Genomic DNA, 16,751 nt, shown 5'->3' with positions numbered 1-16,751 from the left:
AAATGTTTTCTTTACGGAAGGATGCCAGCTGATATATAAATATATTTTATATATATACATATATATATATAGGATGCCAACTGATATATAAATATATTATATATATATACATATATATTGGATGCCAGCTGATATATAAATATATTTTATATATATATACATATATATATAGGATGCCAGCTGATATATAAATATATTTTATATAGATATACATATATATATATATAGGATGCCAGCTGATATATAAATATATTTTATATATATACATATAGGATGCCAGCTGATATATAATTATATTTTATATATATACATATATATATAGGATGCCAGCTGATATATAAATATATTTTCTATATATATACATATATATAGGATGCCAGCTGATATATAAATATATTTTATATATATACACATTTATATAATGATGGAATTACAACATCACTATTTTGTAACTCCTCAATGTAACCACTTATGCAAGGGAGGATTATCAATGAATGCTAAAACAATCAAGTGAAAGATATTTACTTGGTCTTAAGGAATCCCTCCATAGATAACTTTTTAGTTAGAAAGGAGAAAATGTGCCTTTACAATGGAGAAATCTGGCAATTACTAACTTAACCAAGGAGATGAGCTTGGCATTACCCACAGTATACACCCATCTCCTACATGGTGTTCTTACCAGGAACGTTTAAGAGGAATCTAATGATGGAAAAACAGTCAGAGAAATCCAGAATGTGGAGCTTATTGCAGGCAACAGGCCTGGGCTCTACAAAGGATTTAGTCAAATGGAGAACAGAAGGCAAGGGGAGGGAATATCTAGGTTGATGGAAATTATGGAGATATAGTGACCAGATGCCATATATATATATATATATATATATATATATATATATATATATATATAGTTTTTATTGAAATATAGTTGATTTACAATGTTGTGTTAGTTTCAGGTGTACAGCAAAGTGATTCAGTTATACATATATATACATAATCTTTTTTAGATTCTTTTCCATTATAGGTTATTACAAGATACTGAGTATAGTTCCCTGTGTCATACAGTAGGTCCTTGTTGGTTATCTATTTTGTATATAGTACTGTGTATATTTTAATCCCAAACTCTTAATTTATCCCCCCTTCCCCTTTGGTAACCTAAATTTGTTTTCTATGTCTGCTAGTCTATTTCTGTTTTGTAAATAAGTTCATTTGTATCATTTTTTTAGATTCCACATATAAGCGATATTGTATGATATTTGTCTTTCTCTATCTGACTTCACTTAGTATGATAACCTCTAGGTCCATCCATGTTGCTGCAAATGGCATTATTTCATTCTTTTTATGGCTGAGTAATATTCCATTGTATATATGTACCATATCTTCTTTATCCATTCATCAGTCGATGGACACTTATGTTGCTTCCATGTCCTGGCTATTGTAAATAGTGCTGCTATGAGCATTGGGGGTGCATGTATCTTTTCAAATTAGAGTTTTCTCCAGATATATGCCCAGGAGTGGGATTGCTGGATCATAGAGTAACTCTATTTTTTGTTTTTAAAGGAACTTCCATACTGTTCTCCATAATGACTACACCAATTTACATTCCCACCAACAATGTAAGAGGGTTCCTTTTTCTCCACACCCTCTCCAGCATTTATGTGTAGACATTTTGATGATGGCCATTCTGACTGGTGTGAGGTGACACCTCATTGTAGTTTGACTTGCATTTCTCTAATAATTAGTGATGCTGAGCATCTTTTCACGTGCCTGTTGGCCATCTGTATGTCTTCTTTGGAGAAATGTCTATTTAGATCTTCTGCTCATTTTTGGATGGGGTTGTTTGTTTCTTTGATATTGAGCTGTATGAGCTGTTGCAATATATATATTTTGAATAGTTCCTAAATCACAGGAGAAAACAGCTAGAAAACATATACTTGGCACAACTGGGAAAATTTGAGTATTACAAGATATTATTGAATTAATGTTGATTTTCTTAGGTGTGGTAATGGTGATGTAGTTGTATAAAAAATGTTATTGTTCTTTGGGAATGTGTTGAAATATTTGGGAGTGAAGTGTCCTGATATGTGTAGCCAATTTTCAGATATTTGTAAAAAAAATTATATATATATATGTATATGTGGGTGGGGGAGAGAGGTGGGAGGAACAAACTTGGCAGGAATTTAACAGTTGGTGAATCTTAGTATAGGCTTAAACATTTTCAAAAAAAAAGAAACAGGACTTCCCTGGCAGTCCAGTGGTTAAGACTCTGTGCTTCCAATACAGGGGGTGTGGGTTTGATCCCTGGTTGGGGAACTAAGATCCCATATGCTGCGTGGTGTAGCCAAAAAAGAAACAAACAAACAAACAAAATTAAAAAGTTCTAAAAAATAGAAATAAATTTACTCAACAATCCCTACCGCCACCACCAAAATTTCAGCTGCACGCTCTTTGCAAAGGACACAACTAAAATGCAATGACACAGGTTAGAAGTAAAGGGCTGAATAAAGATAAACCAGCCATAAACTAATTTTTAAAAGTTGCTGTGTAGCTTCTTTAATGTCACACAAAATAGATTTTTAAAATCAAAAGGTAGTATTAGTCATAAAGTTAATACAGGATAAAAGGAAAAATAATTCGCCAGGAAGATGAAACAATTTAAAACTTGTAATGTGTAACTTGTAACGTTAAAGGGAGCGCCTTTTTGCCCCTGGCTTCCGTGAGGAGAGCTGTTCCTGAAGCGTGTTCTGAACCTCTCTGTGTCCCCTGACTTGCTCGCCCTTGGGAGCAACGTGTCTGGCTGGTACACAGACGCCGATAAACCCATGTGGAGTCCAGCTTGGCCCGCACCTTCTCCCTCATGGATGCAGCTGCCCTCAGGGAGCGTGGGTTCCGCTTTTCCTCAGGGGCTCTGCTCTTCTTGGGGGAGCATTGCCCTGATCTAGAGCTGCCTGCATCTGGGGCTGGGGCTGCCTGCCTTTTTGGGGTTCATCCACAAGCCCATCTGGTTCTCATACTAAGATGTCTTCCATCTTAGCCTCTATCAGCAACAAAGGTGATATTTCGACCTACATCTTCACTTTTTATTTCTCAGTGTATCCAGACCCAGAGACCCCAATAGCATGCAATCACATAGTGTTAAATATATGCAGAGAGAGCAAAAACTTACAGAACTATGAGGAAAAATTCAGAAATCCATAATCATGTTGGAAAATTTAGAACAATACAGGTGATAAGTTTCATCTAAATGATAGAATAGAGAACTTTACTTCCAACAATTAGAGAATGCACATTTTTTCAAACATTCTGGAATATTTATAAAATTTTATCATGTCCTAGGTCACAAGGCAAGTTTCAATGAAAAAAAAAACTTATATAATTAGACCAGATTTTCCAAGCACAACATAATTAAATATGAAATTAATAACTAAAACATAGACAGACCTCGCCATTCTCTTACATTTGGATAATTGAAGCACACTTCTAACTAATTCATAGTTCAAACAAGAAGTCCTAATGGGTGTTAGAAAGTATTTATAACAGCAAAAATGAAAACAATAACAGTTAAACCTGTCAGCCATAGATAAGGCAATAGCTAAAGGGAGATGTATAATAAGAAGGAAGATTTAAAAATTAAAGAGTTAACTGGCCAGTTCAAGAAGTTAGAAAAGTGAAATAGAAGAAACCCCTCCTCCCTTCAAATGAGGAATTTTGATGGAATTTCTAAGGTGAACCTATTTATATGGAAGGGAAAAGGGCCAAGGATAGCTTTGATAATTTTAAAGAAGAGCAAGGAGGGGAAATTGACTCTTCCAAACAGAGAGGTAAAAGATAAAGCTACACATAATTGTACAGTGCCATATTGGTGCAAAAATAGATAAATAGACTAGGGGTTACCACTGGCCTGTGTGCCAAATCCAGCCCACCGCCTGTTTTGTAAATAAAGTTTTGTTGAGCACAGCCATACTCCTTAGTAGCTTTTGAGCTGAGTAATTGTCACAGAGACTCTATGGCCCACAAACTATAAAATATTTACTATCTGTCCCTTTACAGAAAATTTTGCTGATCCTTGAGAAAGACCAGTGGACCAATAGCAAATGGCATTTCAAATCAATTGGGAAAGAATGAAATATTCAATTAGTGGGTTTGGACTAATTGTTTATGCATATGGGAATAGATAAAAGTAGATCTCTGGGCTTCCCTGGTGGCGCAGTGGTTGGGAATCTGCCTGCCAATGCAGGGAACACAGATTCGTGCCCCGGTCTGGGAGGATCTCACGGCTGGGCCCATGAGCCACAACTACTGAGCCTGCGTGTCTGGAGCCTGTGCTCCGCAACGGGAGAGGCTGTGACAGTGAGAGGCCCGCGCACCGAGATGAAGAGTGGCCCCCGCTCGCCGCAGCTGGAGGAAGCCCTCGCACAGAAATGAAGACCCAACCCAGCAAAAAAAAAATTAATTAATTAATTAAAAGAAAAAAAAGTAGATCTCTTCTTTACACCTTACCAAAAAAAAAATTCTGGAAGGATTAGAGACCTAAATGTGAAAAGTTTTAGACAAAAATACATGCAATATCATATGAACTTGGGATGGGGAAGAATCTTATAATGTATAAAAAGCTTAAACTATAAAGACTGATACATTTGATTATATTAAAAATTGAAACTTCTGTACAATAGAAGACTCCATAGATGGACTTAAAAGACCAGTTACTCACAGGGAGGTAAGATTTGCAACGCACATAGCAGAAAAAAAGGTGAGTATCCAGGATATATAAAGAATTTCAAATCAGTAAGAAAAAGACAAACAACCCAACAGAAAAACAGACAAAGGATATTTCTGAACAGGCAGTTCACAGAAGAGGAAACCTGGGTAGGTTATAGAAAGATTTTTTACTTCATTAGTAATGAGGAAAATGAAAATAACAATGAGATAATTTCACAGGCATCAATTTAAAAAATTTAGTCTGATTATGTTAAGTGTTGATAAGAATGTGGGGAAATCAGAAGGTTTTATTTGTTGCTGGTGGTGGCATATATTGGTTGAACCAGTTTGCAGAACAACTTAGTAATACTTGGTAAAGGTGAAGATGCCCAAACCCTGTGACCCAGTAATGCCCCTTCCAGGGATCTCCTCTTGAGAGCTGCTTGCCCAGGTGCCCAAGGAGACACATACAGCATGTAAAGTGGCTTTGTTAGGAAGAGAAAAAAATTGGAAACAATCCATTTGCCTAACATTAGGGAACTGTCCACGATTTTACCCAGGGTAAGGCCTGGAGGTTAAATTGGAGAACCAGCACTGAGGTGTTATGGGATCCCCGGTAGAAGTCCTTATGGGACACAAATCAGGGAGTGATTGAGTGTTCCTGCTGGAGCAGGGGGTTGGTCTCATTAAAGAAGATGACAAGAGTGTGTTTTGAAGTATGAATAGGTGTTTGAAAGTCAGAAGGAAGACAAGCAAAGCAGAATAAGAAAAGCGTGGTCCAGGGGTTCCCTGGTGGCACAGTGGTTAAGAATCTGCCTGCCAATGCAGGGGACACGGGTTTGAGCCCTGGTCCAGGAAGATCCCACATGCCGCGGAGCAACTAAGCCAGTGCGTCACAGCTACTGAACCTGTGCTCTAGAGCCCGCGAGCCACAACTGTTGAAGCCCGCGCACCTAGAGCCTGTGCTCCACGACAAGAGAAGCCACCGCGATGAGAAGCCCGCACACCGCAACAAAGAGTAGCCCCTGCTCGCTGCAACTAGAGAAAGCCTGCATGCAGCAACAAAGACCCAATGCAGCCAAAAAATTTAAAAAAAAAAACCCACAAAACTTCATGACACTGATTTAGCAATGATTTCATGAATGTGACACCAAAGCATGGGCAATAAAGGGAAAATAATTGCTTAATTGAACTATATCAAAATCAAAACTTTTTTTTATAAGTAAGACACATCATTTATTTTAAGGATGAACATTTCTCAGTTTTGGAGATTTAACTTTTCTGGTTGTAATCATTTCCCAAACTATTACTTATCAGCCATCAATATTTTAACCTTGAACATTAGGAGTCAAAGTAGCATTAAAAACAATAAATTAAATAATTTAATTAAATTAATCCTGAAGCATTAAAACAGCATTAAAATAATCCTGAAAAATAAAATACCTAGAAAAAAATTGGGACCTTAATCCTGCAGATCAAATTCTCAAACTTTTTGGCTTTAACACTCCTTTACACTTTTAGAAATTATTGAGGATTCAAAGGGTTTTGTGTTTATGTGAATTATACATATTGATATTAATTATAGTCAAAATTGAAACTGAGGCTAATATTTCATTAATCATTTAAAAAATAACAAATAACATATTTGTATTGTCTAAGACAAAAATTTGTAAGAAATGTCTGCTTTAATAAAAAGATAGCTGGATTTTCATATCTGCATCGAATTTTTTGCAATATATTGTTTCAGTTGAAATATGTGAAGAAAATCTTGCTTCACACAGATATGTAGTTAGAAAAGAAAGAAGTATTTTAATAGCCCTTTTAGATAATTATGAATATTCTTTGATATGACACTAAAATTTGAAAAGTGGCAGTTTCTTAAAGGTGAGTTGCAATGTGGAATCTGAAGCCATATTAATGAACGTTTCAAAATGTTACATTATTTGCACTTGAATAGATCTGTTTTTACTTATGCATGATTTTGTAACATCAACCATTGGCCATTTGGAAAACACTGACTCACTGAGTCATGTAATTCTTCTGAATGTTGACACATCTCACTCTACAAGAACCAAGACAAACCCCACATATTTATTAACATCACCATCAGTCTCATCAGAAAAGTCATTAAGTATTGGGAAGCTGTCACGCTCATAGTGGCAGATGTATGCTTTCCAAAATTCTGATTTTTGCTTGAAAGATCCAATTTTTTTTCACTTGGCAACAAACAGTGTCAGATATTTTCCTTAAAGTGACAAGCTCACTTCATTAATTTTAAAGAACATGCCTGCCAAATACCCAAGTCTGAATAACCACAGTTTGTTTGTCAGTCATGCTTTCAAATAAAAATGGTGTTAGTGTGTGTGTGGGAAAGGCTAGTTTAGCTTGCAACTCAACTTATCACACCAATGCTTTTCTCTGAGACAACCACCATACTTTGGTACATAGCAGAATTGCTTTATGTGTACTTTGCACGTTGACACAGAATATTAAAAAGATGCTCATTCCAGGGCTGAGATTAATAAAATTAATATTTTTATTGCTTCATCAGGGACATGAAATAAACTGGCTTTTCTCCTTTCTGGGAGTGCATAGTGTTAAGAATTCAACTACTAGTACATAGTACCATTTAGCGCCGTGGCCTTAATCTGTACTAAGCCACCTGCTGTTTTACTCACCATCGCTTTTGCCCCATCAGTGCAAATGTCAACACAGTGAAAAGGGTAAATAATGTCTTACTATTATGATGAAAATAGTTCTGACCTTGTGGACTTCCTGAAAGTGTCTTGGGGGTCTCATACTGAGAACTGCTGGTAGAGGGGATGGAGAATATGGGGGAGGAACATGGTCAGATCTGCAACTTGGGGAGAGGCTCTGCCGGCAGCGTGGAAGATGAGCTGGATGAGATAAGTGTGGAGGCAAGGAGACTATGGCAGTTTCCAGGAGAGATGATGAGGGTCCTGACCGAGGACAGAGGCTGTTGGCATATAGGGAGCACAGGAATAAGAAAAGTCACAGGTCCAGGGTGACTCGCAGCATCATGATTGCACAGCAGGATTCGCTGAGCTGGAAAACATAGGAGAAGGAGAGAGTGGGGACGCAGCAACCAGAGTCCAGCTTTGGTTAAGTGGACACTGAAGTAGTGTCCACAGAGAGTTGTCTGGAGGGAGCTGATTATACAGATATTGAGATACACGTCTGACAACTAAAATCAGAGGAGAGGATAAAATCTTGGAGGATGAGTCTAGTGCCTAGAACACAACCTACCTAAAGTCAGGCTTTAATGAATAGGTAGAGAAGGAATAACACGAAAGATAGAAGAATCACAGGAGGTTGGTATATGGAAAGCAAGAGAGTGTTTCCAGAAGGCAAAGCTCAATGACTGCCAATGCTACAGAAACCTCAGAACTAAAAGGAGTCCACCAAAACGTAAACTCTGTGAAAGCCTTTAGACCACTGTATCTGTGGGCCTGGAACAGTGCCTGGTTCAGAGTAGATACAAAACAAAGATTTGTTGACTGAATAAATGGATGACTCCATTGGATGTGGCCGCTGAAGGCCAGTGATCACCTTTATCATAGTGGTTCTGTGGGTGTAGAGACACAAGCCTGGCAGCTGTGGATGGAGAGTGAGTGGAAGGAGAGGGTAGTGTGCATTTTTTTGAGGAACTTGGTTATCAAAGGAAGTGAAGAGTTTAAGGGAGAGCTTGCACCTATCACAGGGTGAGGGAAGGCTTGTATTGAGTTAGGTCAATTTTTTTTTTTTAAGGATGAAAGAGACTTTTGAGTATGTTTTATCAACTCTGGGGAAGGAGCCTTTAGGAAGGTATAAAGTTGGTGATCATGATGAATTCTGATCCTTTATTCACAACTCCCTGTCTTCTGCAACCTCCTTAGTCCCCAGAGCCACAAGTGGCTTGAAGAAATAGATGTTCTCCTTGATTCAAAGCAGATTTTGGGCAAACTTTGGGCTGCGCCCATCACCCACAAGGAAGGCACTGCTGAGGAATTATGCCATCTCCTACTATCTTCTTTTGTCCTAGCACCAGACTGTAACTGACCTCCATCCTTTGCAGTCTGGGCGTCTCGTGCGTCCCACCGAAGACGCAGACCAACGTCTAGTCTGAGTCCAGCCCTGGGAACTACTTTCAGCCCTTGCCGAGTGCCTTCCTCTCTCCTACCCCCAGGCTTCTCCTCCCTCGCAGCTGCCTAAGTGCTACTGACTCTCCAGCTCTCCGTGTGGTAGCCTTCCCTCCCTGCACCTCTATCGTAAAGCCCATCACAGTAGATCGTGAATTCCTACTCACAGCCCTCGCTTCCCCCACTAGGCTAGGAGCTTTGTGAAGGTAAGTACCACATCTTGCTCCCTTGGGGTCCTCCACACCTAACACGGAGTAAGTCTCACTAAATGTGTGCTGTATGAGTGAATGAACAAATGGGTCTGTTCCTTATCCTTCTTCATCCTGACTGTCTTCACAGAGGAAGAAGACCCAGGCGAAGCAGCAGACTTAGAAACGGAACCCAAAGAGTTGCCTTAGGTTATATGCAGTTTCCCTCAAAAGTCTAACCTTCTCTAGCTGCAGATTTAGGCTGTGAGCAGCCTGCAGATTTGGAGGCAGTAAAGACAACATCATAATAACCATCTATTAAACGTCAAAGGGAGAAAAAGTTAAAACACGAATGGATATAATTGCTGGCTGCCATAGATTGGTTCCTGGGCATTATAACTGGTTTAATTGTTGGTCTAGATACCCTTGTGATAGGCGCCATATATAAATACAGACACACAGTGATGCAGAGGTAACTGACAGAGGCTGTGACCTAGTGATGCCACAGCTCTGTAGCCTGAAGGGAAGAATTTTATCTGTTTGGTGTGTTTGGCATAATTATCTGTCACAAAGCAGCCAAAAATGACTCTCTTGTTTAACAATTACATTACCTAAAGCCCAGAGAATTAGTATCCTGGGCTGTGTGTCAGGATGCCTGGGGGTCATACCAGGCTCTGGAGCAGCCAGCGGTGTGCCCCCAGGCCAGTCACCTGTCTCTATTACTCAGTACACTTGTCATAGTACTTGGGCTCATGCATTCACTTATTCCTTAATTCAATACATATTTATTAAGCACTTACCGTATTCCTGGCACAGTGCTAGGTACTGGAAGTACCGAGAGGGAATAAGACGAAGTTGCCGACCTTATTACAGTCCACCGTGAGGGTGACGCAGAGAAACTGAAGCCCCGGGCATGACAATGCTGTTGAGGTATGTCCCGGTGCTGTAGGGGGACAGGGAAAGGGGTAAGTGGGACTGCTGGAGAAGACGGTGAAATCTTGAGAGGGGGAGGTCTTTGAACTGGGTTTTAAATGATTAGCAGGAGTTTGCCAGGCAGAGAAAAAAAGAAATGCCATTCAAAATAACAGGAACATGGTATCAAAAATAAAAATGTTTCGGGAATGGTGAGTGTTAGGTGGGTGTAGTTAGACTATAAGGAACTGATCGGTGTCAGTTAGTCTTGGGCAGGTGTCTGGGTATTTTCTAGTAGGCTATAAGGCAGCAGTTCTCAAACGTGAGCGTGCACCAGCATGACCTGGAGGGCTTGTTAACACAGATTGCTGGCCCCTCCGCCAGACTGAGCAGGTCTGGGGTGGGGCCTGAGGACCGGCATCTCTAATAAGCTCTCAGGTATGGTAGATGACCTGGGAGGGAAGACGGGTTCAAATCAGGCTGTATCTTACCCTGATGGCGTGGTATTACCCAAGTCAGTTTACCTCCCTGAGTCTCAGTCTCAGTTACCTCCTTGGTGAAACGACACCTGCCGGGCAGCCTTTCTTCTGCCGACTGCATTAAGTGAGAGAATGTGTGTGTGAGCTCTTCAGATACATCAAGTGCTATCAGAAGTGCTAAAAAATGTGTATATGTACACACACAGAGATACAGACATAGCTTTTAGTACCTCTTTTAGCACATCGAAAACTCCAAGAGACTTAATGAATCCAAGAGGTTTGTCAAGACTGTTGGATGGGGACTTCCCTGGTGGTACAGTGGTTAAGAATCCGCCTGCCAATGCAGGGGACACGGGTTCAAGCCCTGGTCTGGGAAGCTCCCACAGGCCGCAGAGCAACTAAGCCTGGGCATCACAACTACTGAGCCTGTGCTCTAGAGCCCGCGAGCCACAACTACTGAGCCCATGTGCCACAACTACTGAAGCCGCACACCTAGAGCCCATGCTCCACCACAAGAGAAGCCACCGCAATAAGAAGCCTGCACACCGCAATGAAGAGTAGCCCCTGCTCGCTGCAACTAGAGAAAGCCTGCGTGCAGCAACGAAGACCCAAACACAGCCAAAAATAAATAAAATTAATTAATTTTAAAAAAAGACTGTTGGATGGTTGCTCTGTGTGTGTGTGTATGTGTGTGTGTGTGAGAGAGGGAGAGAGAGAGAGACAGAGAGAGACAGAGAGAGACAGAGAGGGAGAAAAGGGGAATGAGATAGAATATGTCAGAGTGGAAAAAGGAGGCTGATGTTAATTCCATTTTTACCTTCAAGTTCTGGTCTCATTTCCAATAACATCTTAGAAGATTTCTTAATTAAAACAGATCAGCATTTAGAAATCTTCAGCTAGGAATTTCTCCTTGCTGTCAAATAAAAATCCTTTCTGGGTCCCTTAGGGACTTCTGGGGTTCTCTGGAATATTTGCACTGTTCTCCACAAGCCTAGAAACAGGCAGTACTGATCAGGCTCAGACTGAATGCACCCAGGCTCTTTAAACAAATGAACATCTAGCCAGTTCTAGAAAACCTTTGCTTAACCTTGGTGTAATTCTCCACCTCCACGGTATTGACAGGCCAGGTTTCAAGAGCTCCTTTAACTAAATACGACTGAAGTTTCCCTTTCATCAGGAAGAGCCACTCGGAGGCTGTAACATGTTATTCTGGAGTGCGTTGGCAGGCACACTCTGGAACGGCAGGCTATCAGTTTACCCACAAGTGAACAATTAGCCGGGTGGTGTGGTTAATCACAGCAGCTTCACCATGGAAAAAGAAAAATAATACCCTTCCCATCTCATCCCAAGGAAAAGAAAGGAGACATCTACCAATTTGTAAGAGGATAATTTCCTAATTACCCCATGAAGGTTGTTATTTCTGGTGGGTCCTTAAATCAGGTTGAGAAGGGTGAAATCTGATCCTTTAGTGATGAAAAATGTTATTGTAGGATTAAGTTTTCACACAGTGTCTCCTACGGCTTAAGGAAGAAGTTGCTAATTTCCCCCAGTAGCTGTGGAGGCAGCCGGTGTGGGCAGAGGAAGGTCCACAAGTGGAGAGGCCTGAGCTGGGGCACTTCAGGTTGGCCCCAAGGTGATTGTTTAATTACTTGGGAAAGCTTCCTCCTGAGCCTGAGGAAGCCCCAGCACATTACATGACTCATAGCATATTAACTTCTAAATGTTTTAGAAATGAGGCTTGCCTTAGTTTTCAGCTACCATTAAATTCCCCTCGAGGCATCTTGTGCAAAAAGGAGGGGTGTTCTGGCACTGATTACCAAACCATAAGCAATCCCGAGCCACACACGGGGCACTTCCAGAATGTTACCTACTCCTCAGGAAGGAAACTAACATTTCTGGAGGCCCCACCAGGTGTTCTAGAATTTTTTCTTCCACTATCTCCTTGACTCTTCTCAGCAACGCTGTGAGACAATGTAAAGGCTGCTATTTTAAAGTGGGGAAAGTGAAGCTCAGAGGCTAATACCCCAGTGGAGGAGCTGACCATTTGCTTCCAGAAGGGGTAGGCCCCCGGTGCAGTGTTCAACCGGCAGAGCTCAGCTCCTTTGCTTTCCTGTCTGCCCCCTCTCTGACAGCGGTGGGCTAACAGGCCAAAGACGGGGAAACGGAGAGGTCAAGGGGGAGAAGGTGGCTGAGTGGGAGCAGGGAAGTAAACCTGGCACCCCCTGGATGTGGAGAAGGGCTGGGCTGGAGGGAGAGCCAGGGCTGGTACTAGGAAGAATAGCCAAGCAGGTGAAATGCGGCTTTGTTCTCACTCTCTGCAGTTCCAGAAGGCCCTCCCTCCACCCCCGGGATCCAGCCATTAACTCAACAACTATTTATTAAGCGCCTCCTAACTACGGGGTACCGTAATGGGCACTAGGGATACGGTAGTGAACAAACGCAAATCCCCCCTCAAGGAGCCTACGTTCTAGGGGTTTCTCTCCAGTGGCTTCAAGCCGTCTTGGGCTGCTTAGAATTCCCTAGTAGGGTGTTCCCTTTCGGTTCCTCTTCACACGTACGCGCGCGCACACGCACACACGCGCGTGTCCGTGCCCCGCAACCCTCGCTCGTGCTCACGTGCACGCACGGCTACGCACATGCACCGACACACACGGGCTCACACGTGCGCGCTCGCGCAGACACGCACAAAAACGCGGACGCACACGGCCTGTCGTGCCGCCCGCCCCCTCCCACGCCGAAGGCTCAGCGCGGAGTTGCGGGCTGTGGACGCGCGCGTGCGCAGGAGCCGCGCGTCCCGCGGCCGCCCCGGAGGGTCTCCTAAGCAGTGCGGGCGTCGCCGCCGCCGCGCGCTCTCCGGCGCGGGAGGAAGGAGGCCGGCGCGGAGCCCTGGGAGCCCGAGTCCCGGCGGTCCCCTCCGGCCGCACAGCCGGGCTCCGCGCTGCGGGCAGACGGGCAGCGTCCCCGGACACCGCGGCCACCCTCCCTTCTCAGCGATTCCGTCTGGGCGGCCGGATGGGAGGAGAGGGCAGGTTCGCTGAGCTGCGAATCTTCGCGAGGCACGGTGGGGAAACAGCTGTCGAGCGTTTGGGGAACAGCCTCGGCCCTGAGTCTGTGGCGGAAACTTGGACTCAGGGCCCTGAAAGCTGGCCGAGGGCACTGTCAGGAGATGCGGGACTGGTCCGTCAGCTACTGCTTTCTTCCAGCGCGTCTCAGTCGGTGGTTTGTTTCCCACCCGAGCAGCCCCCGCGGCCCTGCGCACAAACACACTCGTTTCTTCCTCGGGCGCCTCTCTGAGCTGCGCTCCGATGCCGCCGGGCGACTCCTGACCCCACCACCTTTGTTTCCTCGGGCCAGTCAGCACTTCTGAGAAGTTGTCCTTAGGCCATTACCACTTCCCTGTGCTCTCGAGGAGGAGAGAGAAGAGAGTGGCAAGGTAGGAGAAGGATTCCCTTCCCTGGCCGGGACCCCCTGGCTCGGTTCAGAAAGCCCCAGCTCCGAAGGGCGCTGTGCAGTTGGAGGGTATCTGTTCTGTCCCCACGCAGTCAGGGGCGAGCGTGCTTTCTGGGGTTGGGCCTGAGGCAGGCTTCTCCTGCACCCCTTGTGGATCAAGGTCAACAGCAGGAAACTGACACAGAGCTGGGTTCTGCGTCCTTGCGTGAGCAGGGAGACACCGCCTGAGAGCTGGGGGGAGAACTGCCCTCATTACCTGTCTGTTAGCACTTGCCCCTGGGAATCACCACGTTTTACTTATCACACTTACTGATAGACGTGTATTACCATCCCTATTTTACAGGGGAGGAGAGCGACTCTCCCAGGGGTTAAGTGACTTGCTAAAGTTCACCTTTAGCTAATGTGAGGGGCAAAGTAGGACAAACTGGACCACCTTCAACTAGTTTTATTACCAGTAGGAATTCATTTTCCTGTTTCTTGCAAAGCAGTGATAGGTTTGGCAGTTAGGCGGCACTCCTGCTCCAGACATGCCTGGTTCATCTCTGTCCTATAAACAGCCCTTCTACCTCCTAGATTTCTCACACAGTTTTCCCAACTTGGAATGCCGCTCTCCCTTACACCAATGCGACTCCTACACATCCATCAGGGCCCAGCTGACAAACTCTTCCTGCACGAGTCTTTCCCCTCCCTCACTAGCCTTCACCCATCTCCCTTTACTCCGTGGCCCAGTGTTTATATTCTGGGCCATAAAGTCTAACCCTTCATTATGTCACTGCTTTTTATGATTCTCTCATTGTTTCATTTTCTTCCGTCTTATTCCATCAGTCAGGTGATCTTCATAAGGGCAGGGCCCGTGGCATAGGCACTTCCTTTACGTACCCCGTGGTTTCTATCACGGTGCTGGGCACAAAGTCGCACTCAGTGACTGTTGTTTGGCTAATTGACCAGACACACTCTAAACCTGGCCAAAGGTGGGCCCAGGAGCTTTTGCTATGAGCCCTTGAGGGGTGGTATTAGTGGGCTTTCAGCCATTAATCCTCCAGCAGCAACTCCCCCTCACTGGGTGGCTTGCCTGCCTGGATTACCTGAGAGGGAGAGACAGAGCTTAACTGAATAGAGAATACACACTAAGACATCCAAGGACTGCTTAGACCAGGCGCTGCTTCTTTAACGTTGCCCATGGTATGCGGTGATGGAGGATACCTAAATGAAATGCAAACAGACACATAACATGGAAGATCTGGTCTTAATTGAAATAGAACAAACAAACAAAAACCAGAAGGTGAATGACTGCTTTTTTGGAGGAGTGGTTTGGTGTTTCATGTTGAGGGTTTTGAAACTGATCAAATACATGTCTGAGGCCAGGTCTTTCCCCCTCTCACCCTCTCAGTGTGTACGAGGGCTCATCGTTGCAGGTTAAAACGTGTTTTCACATACGTCATCTCAGGTATTCCTCACAAAACTTTGAGAGAGAATAACAGTAACAACATTTATAAAATACCTGTAATTATTTAATAACTACTGTGTACTAGGCACCATTCTAAGGACTTAACGTATATTAAGTCATCTGTCCCTTGCTGTTTTACAGATGCAGAAACTGAGGCACTGAGAGTGCCAGCAGTGGTTGGTGGTGGGAATGTCCCCAAGGCAGAGGTGAATCAAGATTCTTTCATGATGAGAGCTCCGTTGAAAGAAAGAAGATGCACTGAGTAAGGAAAGCAACACTGAACACCTGCTCTGCCAGGTAAGACTGCTAGGCGCTTTGTGGGCACGTTCTCGCCGAATCTTCACAGTTACCTGTAAGGTTATTGTGTTTGCGTTGTGACCTTGCCCCACATTTGAAGAACCTTGGCTTCCCAAGGTCAGCTGGCTAGCGTGTGAGCCAGGCCTGTGGACTCACATGCCTGTGTTTCCAGCACCGTGCTGGGTGCCCGGGGTGGCTCAGCCTTCCTTCTCTGGCTCTTTGTTTCTGCTTGAGAGAGGGGGGGCAATGTTTATTTCACTGGCTGAGCTGGTGAGATCCTTATCACCCTTAAAAAGCATGTATTAAATCTCTAATTGTACATGGCACGAACTATTTTGTATACAAAAATAATTGAGTAAAGTACACAGACAGGGGCTCTGCCCTCTGGGAACAAAGGATCCCCAGCGCGTGAAGGTGGTAGGATAGCCCAAAGAACCACGGTCCTAGAGTGCACCCTCCTTGGCAAAGGTGTGTCCTGGCTGAGAGGGGGAAGTGGCACAGGGGCGTGGGAGAGTCTTCCAAATCCATCCCCACTTCTGGGAAGGGCCTCTGAGAGGTTAGGGCTTTGGGGGCAGATAGAGGTGGGTTTGAAGCCTTCTTAGTAACAGTGTAAGCTTGGACCAGTTCCGAACCTTCTCCAAGCTTCATTTCCAACCTGTGGAATTGGACTGAACAGGTATCATTCTGTTAAATGAGATGGTATACTTAATGCACTTAGCACAGTGCCCGATATACAGTACGTACTTAAATCGTCGGTAGCTGTTGTCATGGCTGTTGGGTAGGTAGCTTGTTCCCAGAGTGGATTTGAAGGATGAAGGAAAGGCTCGTGGTTAGGAAAGGGGGACTTCTGACTGCGCAGCAGTGTCCCTTCGCTGCCCCGGGGCTCGGTGGCTGTCACAGGCAGCACGGCCCTGTGTTTCCTACCCCCTCCTTCTCCTGAGACGGCCGGGGGCTTGGCCTTTCTGGAGTGGCCCCTCAAATGTCTGTCTCATATTAAATGGTTGGTCTTGAGTTGTTATTCTGGAGAGATGCGAGGCTTTCGGGGGGCAAAAGACACGAAGGAGAAGGGAGCTGCACCTGGTGAGCGGTACACAGTAGGAATTCAACAAATGCTGACCGCTTCTGATAATCTGGGGCCCCAGTCTCC

General features: G+C 44.0%; 1 long non-coding RNA gene across 4 annotated transcripts in view; it reads left to right on the top strand.

Annotated features, from left to right (window-relative positions):
* Positions 1-16,751, top strand: part of LOC117196847 (uncharacterized) — a 39,060-nt gene that overhangs the window by 7,668 nt on the left and 14,641 nt on the right. The window contains exons 1-2 of one of the 4 annotated variants that reach the window (XR_007478824.1): positions 13,150-13,439; positions 15,449-15,604. This is a non-coding gene — a long non-coding RNA (uncharacterized LOC117196847). The other 3 variants (XR_004477243.2, XR_007478825.1, XR_004477242.2) reach the window with 3 other exon arrangements.

The sequence above is a fragment of the Orcinus orca genome, chromosome 8 (assembly GCF_937001465.1).
Source record: "Orcinus orca chromosome 8, mOrcOrc1.1, whole genome shotgun sequence".
NCBI classification, from domain to species: domain Eukaryota; kingdom Metazoa; phylum Chordata; class Mammalia; order Artiodactyla; family Delphinidae; genus Orcinus; species Orcinus orca.
The sequence above is the reverse complement of the archived record's forward strand: the minus strand, read 5'-3'. Positions and strand labels throughout refer to the sequence as shown.